The 14,153-nt window shown below is 41.7% G+C and overlaps 1 protein-coding gene across 12 annotated transcripts in view; it reads left to right on the forward strand.

Moving 5' to 3' along the window:
- Positions 1-855: 855 nt before the first annotated feature.
- The window catches only part of PTPN13 (protein tyrosine phosphatase non-receptor type 13), a 185,202-nt gene continuing 171,904 nt past the window's right edge, over positions 856-14,153 (forward strand). For 9 of the 12 annotated variants that reach the window (XM_038399848.2, XM_038399847.2, XM_038399851.2 and 6 more), the window contains exon 1: positions 856-1,264. The gene's annotated coding sequence lies outside the window, so the exon portion shown is untranslated. The remainder of the gene's footprint in view (positions 1,265-14,153) is intronic. The other 3 variants (XM_038399850.2, XM_043513220.1, XM_043513222.1) reach the window with 1 other exon arrangement.

Below are 14,153 nucleotides of genomic sequence, written 5' to 3' on the forward strand. Positions count from 1 at the left end.
ACCTTGCTGTCCTGCAACCCTGAAACCAACGTGGAGAAGACAGCAGCCAGCCACCCTCAAGGAAACAGGGCATCCCTCAAAGAGGATGGGACAAGAGGAGGCATGAAAAATAAATATCAGACTGCCCTCTCCTATTAAAAAGTGGCAAAGGGGACACTGGGTAACAGAGAGGTACGGTAGTGTGATTTCTCCCATCTCACTGGCAGAATGTGGCCGCTCAGCTGGGAGCTTAGACCTCCGTGGTAGAGGTAAGCTGGTCCTTCTGCCCAGCTACACTCCTGTCCTCACGTTACGGGCTCCCTCACCCAACTCTTGGGTCCTCTCCCTCCCTTCCGCCCCAGCTTAGAATGATGAGGTTCACAGCTCAGGGGCTTCTTTTTCCTTCCACTTCTGCTAAAGGGACGATATCCCAGGACAGGGTTTACTCTGGGAGCATAGATGGGAGGGGGGCATCTCCTTCGCTCCCCCAGGAGCCCTCCAAGGATGGGGTTCGGTGGCAGATCTTGGCTACCTCCCCCACTCAGGGGGATGGGGTCCCTGGGAATCCTCCTCCTCTACCGGCTGGGGCTCCAGGCAGGGATCCTCTCCCTACCCTCCCTCAGCCGGGTGTCTGCTTCTCCTCTCCCCCAAGTGGCAAGGGGGTGCCTGGGGGGAGGGAGCCCCCTCTTCCCTTCTCTCCCCTCCCCGCCTGTGGGGCAGGCAGCGCAGCTCCAGGCCTGGAGGTTGGCTTAGTAACCAGACAGCCGAGAGCGGCCAGGGCCCCAGCACGGGGCGGGCTGCGAGAGGGAGGAGGGGGTGAGCCCCGCCCGCCAGTCTCAGCGGCTGCTCCGCTGCGAGCGGGGCGTGCGCGGAGGCCGGAGGGAGGGACCGAGAGGCCGGCGGGGGGGGGGAGGCCGCCTCTCGTTACAAGGGTTGCAGCGCCGGCGCCCCACTAGGCTCGCATCGCAGGCGCAGCAGCCCGGGCGGGGGTGTCCCGCGGCAGCGGGGCTTGGCCGCAGGGTCTCGGCTGCTGCCCCAGGGCAGACCCGGGCAGCTGCAGCGAGGCGAGCGGGCGGCGCTCTCTGCCGCCTCCTGGCCGGGCGGGAGCGGGGGTGCCTGGGCTGGAGGAGATGCTGCTGCTGCTGCTGCTCCTGCTCCCCTTTGCCTCCCGCCCCGGGCTCTTCTGCAGGCTCCAGCCAGCGCCGCTGCGCGGGGAGGGTGAAGGCTCAGGGTCCTCGTCTCCATCAGCCCCCTGCCCGCTGGGATTGGGGCTCTAGACCGGCGGGTAAGTCTGCGTGGGCTGGGGGGTTTGTTTTTTTTCCCTCCCCCTTTGTGATGAGAGGGGGAAGTTTGGATCTGGGTCTTGAACTTTCCCAGACTTTGGGAGGGTGTTTGCTCGTGGGTTTTCCTCTGCCCCCCCCTCCCCGATTATTATAATGACTCTTAATTATGGGTGCATGGTGCCTTGAAGATGTGTAGACCAGTGCCGTGTTGCAGGACTTTGCTTTTTATGATTTCAGTTCTGGTTTTAGGGGGAAGTGTCGGGCTAGATGGATGGGCTTGCCGCTCTTGGGTTGGGGCGGGGGCGGGAACAGGCAGCCCCCTGGAGAAACCGAGCAAACTGGCTGGGTGCAAGTCGGTGGTGGTTTGTGGAGTAGCGAGACTTCCAAGCTTGCCTCCTGAGGAAGATCCAGGGTTGGGCTGTGTGGGAGGGCGATGGAGAATATTTACAAGCTATTCTGCTGTGAGGAATATTTTTCTTTAGTTTCACCAGGATTTTCAGGGTGTGTGTGTGTGTGTGTGTGTGTGCGCGCGCACCTGTTTGTTTTGCATGAGGCTCCTTTTTGGCGTTAGTCATTCTGGCTGCACATTCTTAAGGTTGTGAATGAAAACTCCAGCAAAGAAAGAACTTATTGTGCATAGGAAAACTCAGCGCATATTAGTCACACCAGTTGTCTGTGTGCAAGACTACAGAGCAGGCCCCTGTCTGTTTCCAATTTCTGAAATGATTGTGGAAATTCTATGTCGCATGAGAAGAATGCTGGGAGGAGGGAGCCTAACACCACATGGAGCAAGTGGTTTTATTATTATTGCTGTTTTTCCATTACTTCCTGTCCAAAGACCTCTGGGTTAAATTAGACTTCAGGGTTCTCAAAACAGTAAGCATACATAGCTGGAGAAGAGGAATTGCTGTGTATTTGCAGTAAGAGCTGAACAACTGAAGGGTTTATTTTAAGGCCCTAAAAGTCAAAAACTTCTTATTTAAGAGAAGATTCTTCCTTAAACTCTATCCACATTTTTCAGGGGTGAGGGATAGAAATCAAAAGTAAATCTAATGACCTGTGATAAGAAATAGTGTAGGTTTCATTGGCTTTTTATCTCTGTATGATCAACACCTCAGCAAACCACAGGATAATCTCTCTCATATTGTAGACTGTCTTGTTCTCTTTAAAAATTGCATGTTTCAAACAACAAAGGCAGTGACTTCATAGGGAGCCATCAGGTGCTTCTCTGTACCCCACCTGTGTATTGGGAAACCGATTTTTTGTAGGCGGGCTTTAAATTAAATGTAGGGCATGAAGACTGGAGATATAAAGATGACTGCAGATTATCTATGTGTAGGCACCTTCTTAGGGTGTACATTCTGAAAAGTAAATATAAAAGTCCTTCATTATAGAACTAGCCAGGATGGTAACAAAGATGAGTTCCCAAATCCCTGAAATGGCATGTATTTTGATTGTACAGTATAACCGGATTAATGCCATACAATTATGCCAAACTTTCTGCTGGTGTTGGAATGTTATGAGGAAAAGCTGTCATTAAATACATGAGTACCTGAAATTTAAAGATTTCAGTTAATAAAATCTGATCCTACAAGGTGGGGCTAAGCGCCCCCTATTTCATGCTCAGCACCACGTCAGGATCAGGCCTGTCATATTAATCCCTCTCTGTACAAGCCTTTGGGTTGGAAAACAATGGATGTGTTTAAAGTGGCTTCTGTAAGAAGTTGGAACTGGAATTGAGAAATAAGCAAGCTAGAAATAAACACCAAATCTTAGATAAGAGAGCAGTTTAAACAGTAATATTCTTATGTAACAGTGGTTTGACCTTTTTTCATTTGCAGACCCCTAAAAAATTTGAAATGGAGGTGTGGACCCCTTTGGAAATCTTAGACATAGTCAGCAGACCCCAGGTTGAAAACCACTGTTATGAAAGAACAACTGATGGGAGACAAACTAATGCTGTTTTTACAGTGATTTGTTTGGTAGTTGAGTTGCAACACAGTGTGTTGTCACTGCACGGCTAGCAAGTCTGCCCATCTATTTATTTATCTTTCATGTAAGGCTTTTATATTTTATCCTGCCTGTTTCTTTTCTCTGCCATATGTGCAGTCTTTCTGCAAATGCTGTTTACAAATAAGAATGTCTTAAAATAAGACAAGAGTGACAGTAAGAGACAAATGATCTTAAAAGTAGGGTTTGGGAATTTGGTTTGCTGTTTTGAAGATGTATAATTTACACTGATGAAAAAAGTATAATAAATGTTTTTCAAATAGTGTTACACTCATTTGTACCAGGAATGCTTGTTTATTATTGTTTGGGTTTTTTTAATAACGCCCAAATGGATGCTAAATACATTGTAAATATAAACAAGACAGGTATCTTCCCCAGCTAGTTTGCAGTGTAAGGCCCTGATGTTGCAAAGGCTTAAGCATGTGCTTACCTTTACACACTTGGAAGTACTCCATTGACTTCAGCAAGATTCTCGATATATAAACTTAAGCATGTGTACATGTCTAAGTGATGTGGAACCAATGAAGTGGGCTTATAAAAAGGGAGTGTGGAATGGTCAGAACTTGAGGGCAGCATTAATTTAGCATTGTCGAATTTCCATGCCCTGGAAGAGATAGTGAGGTGGGTGACAGGAAAGCCAGGGAAAGGAGGAGGGGGTCTCAGCCAAGGTGAGAGGTTATGAAGGCATGATTTTGGCAGTCGTGATGGAAAGGAATCAGAGTAGCAGCCGTGTTAGTCTGTATTCGCAAAAAGAAAAGGAGTACTGGTGGCACCTTAGAGACTAATGGAAAGGAAGAGATCGATTTTGGAGATGTGCTTTTTTTCCTTAACAATAGGACTTTGCAACCATCTGAAGTTGGGGTAAAGATAACCAGTGAATGGTTCCAAGTGCCTTGCTGATAAGAGTATTTTAAAGAGTGCTACAAAGCAGATCTGAAACTGGTTGCAGTTCTGAGGTAACAAATCAGCACAGGTTTTTTTTCTCCACAACTGAGTACATGGATGAGTAATAATAATTAGGACTTATACAGTGCTATATATCTTTAAAGTGCCTTCCAAATCTTGGCTAGCAAGCCCTAACCTCCCACTACTCCTGTGAGGGAGGGAGGTAATTAGTCCCATATTTATCTATCTGTGCAGGATCTTCTATGGAACCCATTTTCATAGCATAAGTAACTTGGGTGAAGAGACATTTAAGGCTTTTTGTAATTGCTGGGGCTTCTGGGCAACACAGTAAGTTAAAGAGTTTTCAGATATGTTTATTCTAATAGTGTCCAGAGGCTCTAGTCAGGATTGGAGTCCTCCTGTGCTAGGAATTCTTTAAGGCCCTGTGCTGAAGAGTTTACAATAGGGCTGTCCCTTTTCCATTCTTATGAACATACATTGTAGCTAAGTATGCAACAATCTCATTTCAAACTTAATTTGTGCTCCATACTCGTGCAGGGCTCTGCCCTCAGAGGTTCCACCTGCAGGAACAGACTTTTGAGCTTGATCAGAAGACCTTCATTGGCTTAAATGAAGTTCAGTTCAAGCCCTTAGAAAGCAAGATTTACCTTTGAGTAGATTTTAGCATATCCATCTCACAAGAGATCCAATTCTGATACCAGTGGCACATCTCCCATTGATTTTGCTGTGAGCTGGATCAAACTGAAGAAAATGGCCTGACTGCCATGTCTCAGATATTCTATTTGGAACTGAAAAGGGAAAGTGCTATTTCAGATGTGGATCTGACAGAAGAGTTTTGTCAATATATTCCATAGGTCATTTTGAATGCACACCCCTCTCTCTTCTATACACAACTCTGCCTATTTTTTAGTTTATTGCGAATTGGCTATTTGAATTATACTATCTCAAAAGGAGAGGTGACAGTCACGAAAACAAGGAAAGTCTCAATGTATTGTACAACAATGGAGAAAGTATCAGTAAACAATTACTCTCGGTTGTCACTTTCCATTGGACAAGTGAAGTTGGATAACTAACTATGTATATCATAATAAGTTAATGTGTTAACCATTGTTAGCCACTAATTAACATTGCACATCTGTAAGGAAGAGTGGAATTTCTTACAGAAGAATTTCTCACCTCCATCTTCTCCTAAAGTAAATAGAGAAAAGCTAGCACGAACAGATGGGGAGGCAGAAAAAGAATCAGTATGGCTATATTTATGTTATCTAATCTTCTGCCTAACCCTACACCACTTATGTAGATGGTAAGGATGCAGGCGTAGTCTTGGTGCATCCTTGTCTCTTAAAATGCTTTCAGATTTGGCAAACGAGCAGGTTTCTGTTCAAGGGCAGTGATATGTTTTGTAAATTTGTAAGGCACTTTTCGTGATAGATCTGTCCTAATTAGCATAAAAAAACTTCACACCTAATATCACAGAGGTGAGAAGGTTTTGGTTCTCAAACTTTTGTTTGCTTCTCCATAGGTGTATTTCGGTAAAAGTAATGTATCAGTCCAACATGACATAGAAATGGCTCTTGACATACTTAGTAAAGTTGTTTGTGGCAGTGTTATAGCCATGTTGGTCTCAGGATATTAGAGAGACAAGGTGGGTGAAAGCTTGTCTCTTTCACCAACAGATTTTGGTCCAATAAAAGATATTATCTTGTCTCTGTACTAATTAGAGGACAAGATATAAAAATAGAACTGTAGTTGGTGACTTTTTAAAGGGAAAAGCTAGGGAGAACAATCTATATTTAAATAATATGCACTATAATTCTCAGGATCAATGTTGTTTATTTGTATTACAGTACTTTCTAGAGGGCCCAGTTAATCCAGACATTGTTGGACTAGGTATTGAACAAGCATATATCAAAAGAAGTTGCTTGTCCCAAAGAGCTTATGATCTAAGTAGACAACTCGGATAATGGATAGAAGAAAGGAAGGAGTAATATCTATTCCATTTTATGTATGGGGAAACTGAGGCACAGATATGAAGCGACTTTCCCAAGGCCACATTCAGTGTTCTGAGTTCCAGTTCAGTGTGTTAATCACAGGACCATACTACTGATAAAACTTATTTTTTTCTTGCAAAAACTCAGAATAACATCTCTTTCAAGTTCTGTGTACTGTTGCCTTCATAGGAAGAAGAGTGTGTTACAATTTTTAACTCTGAATCAATGGCTTTCCAGATTAGGGATATTTGTCTAGGAAAGAATATTACTCTCTTGCCTTGGGAAAACTTCTAGAGGGAAACTTCTACTGAACTGAATTTTTTTTAAACGAATAATTTGAAACAGCTTTAGATGGACTGCTCACGTCCTCTTCTAAAACTGGATTATTGTATCTAATGTTGATACCTGTTTCTGGGAATACCTGTGAAGAGGCAGCTCAGAAGTGGCATATCTAAACTTGCCCAGTATTGTATAAAAAATGTCTTGCACTGAAAGACTGCCTGGGCGGCTGTTCTGCCTGGGCGCAATTAGATGATTTGTAGACATGCTGTAAACTTGAAATTGGTGCTACAACTTTAATAGGAAACACATCCTGTTTTCTCTCCTTTCTTTCCCAATGCTGTGAAAGTATGGGTTGGGCATATTTGGGCTCTTTTTCAATCCAACAATGAAGATCTGGCCTTAGTGAAGAACACCTCTCTACTCACTTGGTGTAAATCATCTCTCAAATATAAGTCGAGCTATACATAATCCTTAGTTCTGCAACTCAGAATTTTAAATATATCCCTGAGAAACACAGCTATTGTCTCATACCCTTACAACACTCGAGGAATCTTTCATTGCATCTTGTTTAAAGCTAATGGAAGGTCGCCCTGTAAATTCTCTGCACGTTCAAGGAAGAAAGATATCTTCAGACCTATACAAGCGCGAGGACGTAGGGTCTCCAAGCGACTGCCAGTTCAGAGGCAAAAGTTCACATTGGATAACCTAGTAGAAACAACATGTTCACATTTTTTTCCATGTAATGGAAGGGTAACTCAAAAATCAGCCCTAAGTTTTTAAGAGTCTGATATTTGACTGAAACCTTAACTCTGCCTCCCGTTTTTTCATAAGCAATTTTGCAGGTACAGTTGATGTCCTCTAGATGTGGAACAGACAGATTGCACTAACACATTAGGTACTAGGAGTCCATCAAAAACAGTAGTTCTCACATTTTTGTATTGGTGACCTCTTTCACACAGCAAGCCTCTGAGTGTGACCCCCACCCCTTATAAATTAAAAACTTTTTTTATATTTAACGCTATTATAAATGCTGGAGGTGAAGTGGAGTTTTGGGGGTAGAGGGTGACCGCTCACAACTCCCCATTTAATAACCTTGCAACCCCCCCCCACAGGGTCCTGAACCCCTGGTCTAAAACTATGGATTCTGAAAATCGGGTCCTAAATGTCCTTTTAAAAAGTTAGAATCTTAACAGTAACACAACTTTTATTTTAGTTAAGATTGCCTTTTGTTGACCCTTTGGCATTAGTAAAGTCTTCTCAGCTTCAGTGTTGAAAACCAGGGTTGTACACAAAGTGGTCCAGGGTAGAATGAAAATTAATATTACCCCATTGTTAAAAGGCATGATATACAATACATTAAAAGTTTCATGCCAGTTCTACACTCTTCCTTCTATTCCTTATCTGAATACAGTACAAAGTGCTATGCTCTTGGATTGGAGAGTCCAAATCCTGCTTAGAAAAGAACCAGCAGTTGAGGATAAGGCTTTCTAAGTTATTACTGTGTGCGGACAGAACATGGCTTATCTCATTATCACAAAGATTATAGATACTCTAATTTGAAACTCTTTGTTTGTGCAATGGAACTGGTTTCCAATGATGAATTTTATACTCAACCCAGCTGAGGGTTTTTCCCCTTTAATATTAATCTCTGAACTGGATTTATATGCTGGTCAGGTACAATATCTTCCATTTTTCATATAAATATGAGTGACTGGTTTATGTAGAGAGTATAAAAATGAATAAACCCATAGTGATCCCTGTACTCACACTTTAGTGAGGTCAGAGAGGAGAATGAATGTAGATGAGTAATTAAGATAGACATTTATCAAAAACTAGATTAGTCAGAAGCTGTGTTTCAATTTATTGCTGAAATGTGGTAAACTACAAAATTCATAATAACTAAACTCTTTTTGTTCAGTATTAATTTTATTGTAATGCAGAGCTGTTTTATTCTGTTAAATTTATTTATATATTTTAAATAATGTTTCCTCAAATATAAGTGAAAATGAATGTAAAGCTTTGCTTTTAGCCCTGATAGAATTAAATAGTTGACATTATTGCATTTTTATTTCAGCTGGAGCTTCTGTTTCTAATGGTAAGGTGATGAACTATTTTAATTATTCTATGATTTAAGTTTCATGCCTGTATGTGTTACAGAAGGGCTTCGTGGAAAAATTTAGATCTTGATATAATTTTATGTATTCAACAGCTCTAAAGTGAAACAAAGTTAGTATTTTATTTCTAAGGATTACTCATCAAAATTGTGGAAAAGCAGCATCGCTTACCCCATAACCTCAGCCATGCAGAACACAGTGCCATCCACAGCCTCAGAAACAACTCTGACATCATAATCAAAAAGGCTGACAAAGGAGGTGCTGTCGTCATCATGAATAGGTCGGAGTATGAACAAGAGGCTACTAGGCAGCTCTCCAACACCACTTTCTACAAGCCATTACCCTCTGATCCCACTGAGAGTTACCAAAAGAAACTACAGCATTTGCTCAAGAAACTCCCTGAAAAAGCACAAGAACAAATCCGCACAGACACACCCCTGGAGCCCCGACCTGGGGTATTCTATCTGCTACCCAAGATCCATAAACCTGGAAATCCTGGACGCCCCATCATCTCAGGCATTGGCACCCTGACAGCAGGACTGTCTGGCTATGTAGACTCCCTCCTCAGGCCCTTCGTTACCAGCACTCCCAGCTATCTTCGAGACACCACCGATTTCCTGAGGAAACTACAGTCCATTGGTGATCTTCCTAAAAACACCATCCTAGCCACTATGGATGTAGAAGCCCTCTACACCAACATTCCACACAAAGATGGACTACAAGCCGTCAGGAACAGTATCCCCGATACTGTCACGGCTAACCTGGTGGCAGAACTTTGTGACTTTGTCCTGACCCATAACTATTTCACATTTGGTGACAATGTATACCTTCAAATCAGCGGCACTGCGATGGGTACCCGCATGGCCCCACAGTATGCCAACATTTTTATGGCTGACTTAGAACAACGCTTCCTCAGCTCTCGTCCCCTAATGCCCCTACTCTACTTGCGCTACATTGATGACATCTTCATCATCTGGACCCATGGAAAAGAAGCTCTTGAGGAATTCCACCATGATTTCAACAATTTCCATCCCACCATCAACCTCAGCCTGGACCAGTCCACACAAGAGATCCACTTCCTGGACACTACGGTGCTAATAAGCGATGGTCACATAAACACCACCCTATATCGGAAACCTACTGACCGCTATTCCTACCTACATGCCTCTAGCTTTCATCCAGATCATACCACTCGATCCATTGTCTACAGCCAAGCGCTACGATATAACCGCATTTGCTCCAACCCCTCAGACAGAGACCAACACCTACAAGATCTCTATCATGCATTCCTACAACTACAATACCCACCTGCTGAAGTGAAGAAACAGATTGACAGAGCCAGAAGAGTACCCAGAAGTCACCTACTACAGGACAGGCCCAACAAAGAAAACAACAGAACGCCACTAGCCATCACCTTCAGCCCCCAACTAAAACCTCTCCAACGCATCATCAAGGATCTACAACCTATCCTGAAGGACGAGCCATCGCTCTCTCAGATCTTGAGAGACAGACCAGTCCTTGCTTACAGACAGCCCCCCAATCTGAAGCAAATACTCACCAGCAACCACACACCACACAACAGAACCACTAACCCAGGAACCTATCCTTGCAACAAAGCCCGTTGCCAACTCTGTCCACATATCTATTCAGGGGATACCATCATAGGGCCTAATCACATCAGCCACACTATCAGAGGCTCGTTCACCTGCGCATCTACCAATGTGATATATGCCATCATGTGCCAGCAATGCCTCTCTGCCATGTACATTGGCCAAACTGGACAGTCTCTACGTAAAAGAATGAATGGACACAAATCAGACATCAAGAATTATAACATTCAAAAACCAGTTGGAGAACACTTCAATCTCTCTGGTCACTCGATCACAGACCTAAGAGTGGCTATCCTTCAACAAAAAAGCTTCAAAAACAGACTCCAACGAGAGACTGCTGAATTGGAATTAATTTGCAAACTGGATACAATTAACTTAGGCTTGAATAGAGACTGGGAATGGATGAGTCATTACACAAAGTAAAACTATTTCCCCATGGTATTTCTCCCCCCCACCCCACCCCCCACTGTTCCTCTGATATTCTTGTTAACTGCTGGAATTAGCCTACCTGCTTGTCACCATGGAAGGTTTTCCTCCTTTTCCCCCCCCTGCTGTGGGTGATGGCTTATCTTAAGTGATCACTCTCCTTACAGTGTGTATGATAAACCCATTGTTTCATGTTCTCTGTGTGTGTGTGTATATATAAATCTCTCCTCTGTTTTTTCCACCAAATGCATCCGATGAAGTGAGCTGTAGCTCACGAAAGCTTATGCTCTAATAAATTTGTTAGTCTCTAAGGTGCCACAAGTACTCCTTTTCTTTTCATCAAAATATAAACTGGATGTGCATAGCACATTAATGATGGACATCTGTTACTTGTTCTCACCATCCGTCAATCTCAACCATTTATTATGACTTCTCCATAAAGGAGATTGGGATATAAATCTAAGAATTGCAGAGATCACGGTAGTAGAAATTGAAACTTTTATGATTTGTGTGACATTTTGTCAGTAGCACTTTGTTTCTTTCAAAGCCATAACATGCAATACTGTTTCTTGAATTGTAGTCTGGGTTATCATTATTATTTTTTGGTAGCATGGATTTTTTAGAACAGTCTAATAATCCATCAATCAGTAAAATTTACTCACCTAATTGCAACTCAAAGTTCAGTAAACAGTGTTTATAACCAGTATTTTACACTGCAGAGTCTCTTTTCTCATCATGTTATTTAGTTTTTTAATGGGGGAAATGGACAGTTTGTGTCTTAGCATATTTGCTGTTTTACTAATAAATTGATAATCCTTCTTCATGCTTAATTATCTATTATGCATAAAATAATGGCTTGCTTTTTAACAGCTTATCAAAGGGCTCAATCCTGCACCAGAGAATTGTATGGGAACAGGAGCAGACCCAAAATGACACTGGAGGGAGCATTCCACTGTACCCTTGGAGACAGTGTTGTATATGGGAGGAAGTTTTTTAGACCATTAGAATTAAATTAGTTGGCTCAAGCATAGTTACCTCACATCCCAGAGTCAGTTCTGGCTACAAGTCTCAGATGAGGAACTCTTCATACTGTAAAGTAGTCCGACTGTGATATTATGTTAAGGCTGTGCAGGTGACAAATGTTTAATCCACCCTGGCAGAAAACCTTCTCCAACGGAATAATAGTAAATATAGTTATATGAATTCCTCTTCTTCCCTTCCCCTTCACATTGCTGAAGTGTTAATGTCAGGGACTAGTTGGAAATATTTTGTTTTGAGAGAGAGTCTCAGTAGAATTTGCCACATGTTACTGCAGGCTCAGGAGTTGTACAGTTACATGTATATGGAGGGAAAGTATAAAGTAGCGTAACTACAGAGTATATGTGAGGTTCCAAAAACACACTGCAAAAGATAAATTCTTCTTTTCCACTTGGTTTTTGACATTGTCTTTGGTTATCATTTTCTTTCAAACCTCTTGAATAGTTCAACTGACTGATTTTTTTAATACTTTTAGTTGTCATTTTGAAATTTTGCTTGCATCTTTTATTTTCAAAATCGCGGTTTGAATTTATTTTTATTAACTTAACTACTGAGAACTGAAGGAATATATCTACTGAGGTAGTATTTTAGCCTGAAACTACAGTCAAAAATACTTATTTAAATAAGAAAAAAATGTCTGTATACTGGCTGCTACTGGAAATCTATAAGTGCTGCTGGGGTTTAAAAATAAGGACACATCTACTAACTCCATTGAAATGCATTGGAAATTGTTTTGTCTGGTTTTCCTTTTGTAGGAAGGGAGAGGGACTATTAACAGTCTATTTTTAAAATGGGCAGAGTTGGCATGATGATGATCTACCTGCTAACTGATGTTGGAAACCATAGGGATTGTGACTTCCAGTGAGGAAACATGATTAAGTTAACACTTTAGTATATCGTTTGGAAACCATTCGCTGACTTAAACAGATTTCTTCTGATGCACGAGCTCTGGTGCTATTTATCTTGCATCTCTGTATGTTTAAGAAGTAGACAGCTTCATACCTTAAACCTTCATATTTTGTACCACTATATGCTACATTTCTTGCCCTAGTGTGCTCAGTCATTAAAATCCCTTGATTTACTTTAATAGTGAATTTAAAGATTATCTGATTATAAAAAGTTGGTAGTAGGCAGCAATGAAAAGTTTGTTTAATCAGCTAGAGAGACTCATTATCATTTCACAGGTTTCAGAGTAGCAGCCGTGTTAATCTGTATTTGCAAAAAGAAAAGGAGTACTTGTGGCACCTTAGAGACTAACAAATTTATTAGAGCATCCGATGAAGTGAGCTGTAGCTCACGAAAGCTTATGCTCTAATAAATTTGTTAGTCTCTAAGGTGCCACAAGTACTCCTTTTCATTATCATTTAGCGAGCAATTTTGTAGTTAAGTTATCACATGTATGAAACAGTCATATCAGCCTGTAAGGCTTAGCATGTGGGTTTAGTGAAATAGTTGTGCATGACACTTTTTTATATTTCATTAAAATATTTTTGACTGCATAGAGGTATCTGATAGGTGTGTGAAACATGTTCTCCCTTAGGAATGCCATCATTGAAGTCTCCTCGTCGGTATGACAAAGTGTTTTGGGGGGAATTATTTCATCTGTACAACAATGTTTGCATACTTCTATCAGAAAATCACTTTACCTCTCTTTCTGTAGTGTCCCTTGTTCCTTGGGTCTCTGGCATTACCAATCTTCTATCATTTGAAAGAGCTGCCATGCTCTATTGATTTTAAGACTACAGCTCTTAAAGGTGAACTGCAAAGAAAAAAAGTTGGGCTTGTGCTTTTTTGCTTCTTTATAATGCATAAAAAAGCCTGCATAAAAAGATGCTTGTTTTTTTACATTAGAATAGCAAGTCATTTCTAGCTTGGAGGACTATGGTGACTAGAGAACTGGTGAGATGATGACATCACAAGGACTAAGAGTGGAAGTTGGGCAACAGAGAGGAAGGTTGTTAATCACTGTCTACACTTTTTTTGTTTAATTTCAGTGACTAGTGTTTTGGAGAGAAGTCTTTATTAGAGACTCATAACCCTCACCCCCTCTGTTTAAGGTGTGAAAGCTAATGTATATTGACTGTAAGGTCCAAAATCAGACAAAAAAACCAAGGAGAAAATCCTAAAATGAAAAAGGCAGAAATCTCTCTTTACATTTTCTCTTTCAAAGAAACAATAACAACAAAAAGGCCCAACTTTAAAAAGCAAATGGATACCCTAGCCCCACATTCTTATTACTCACTAGGGTACGAGTAAGGAACCACAGGTGGATCCAGCTTCCGTTTTCTGTCCACCAGGTATAAACAAATCCAAAAACAGACTTTTTTCCTTTTAAGGAACACCTTATTTATTGATAACAGAAAATAAAATGAGTAAACCTTACTCTTAGAAACAGTCTCTAGGTCCATCTGAACTCCTTCCACCTAGGACAAGCCTCTGGTGCCTTCTTTCCAGACTCTTCTTCTCCACTTCAAGCCCCTTGCCTTCTGGATATACCTATTCTCTCCTTCCCTC

This window comes from Dermochelys coriacea, chromosome 4 (assembly GCF_009764565.3).
Source record: "Dermochelys coriacea isolate rDerCor1 chromosome 4, rDerCor1.pri.v4, whole genome shotgun sequence".
Classification (NCBI taxonomy): domain Eukaryota; kingdom Metazoa; phylum Chordata; order Testudines; family Dermochelyidae; genus Dermochelys; species Dermochelys coriacea.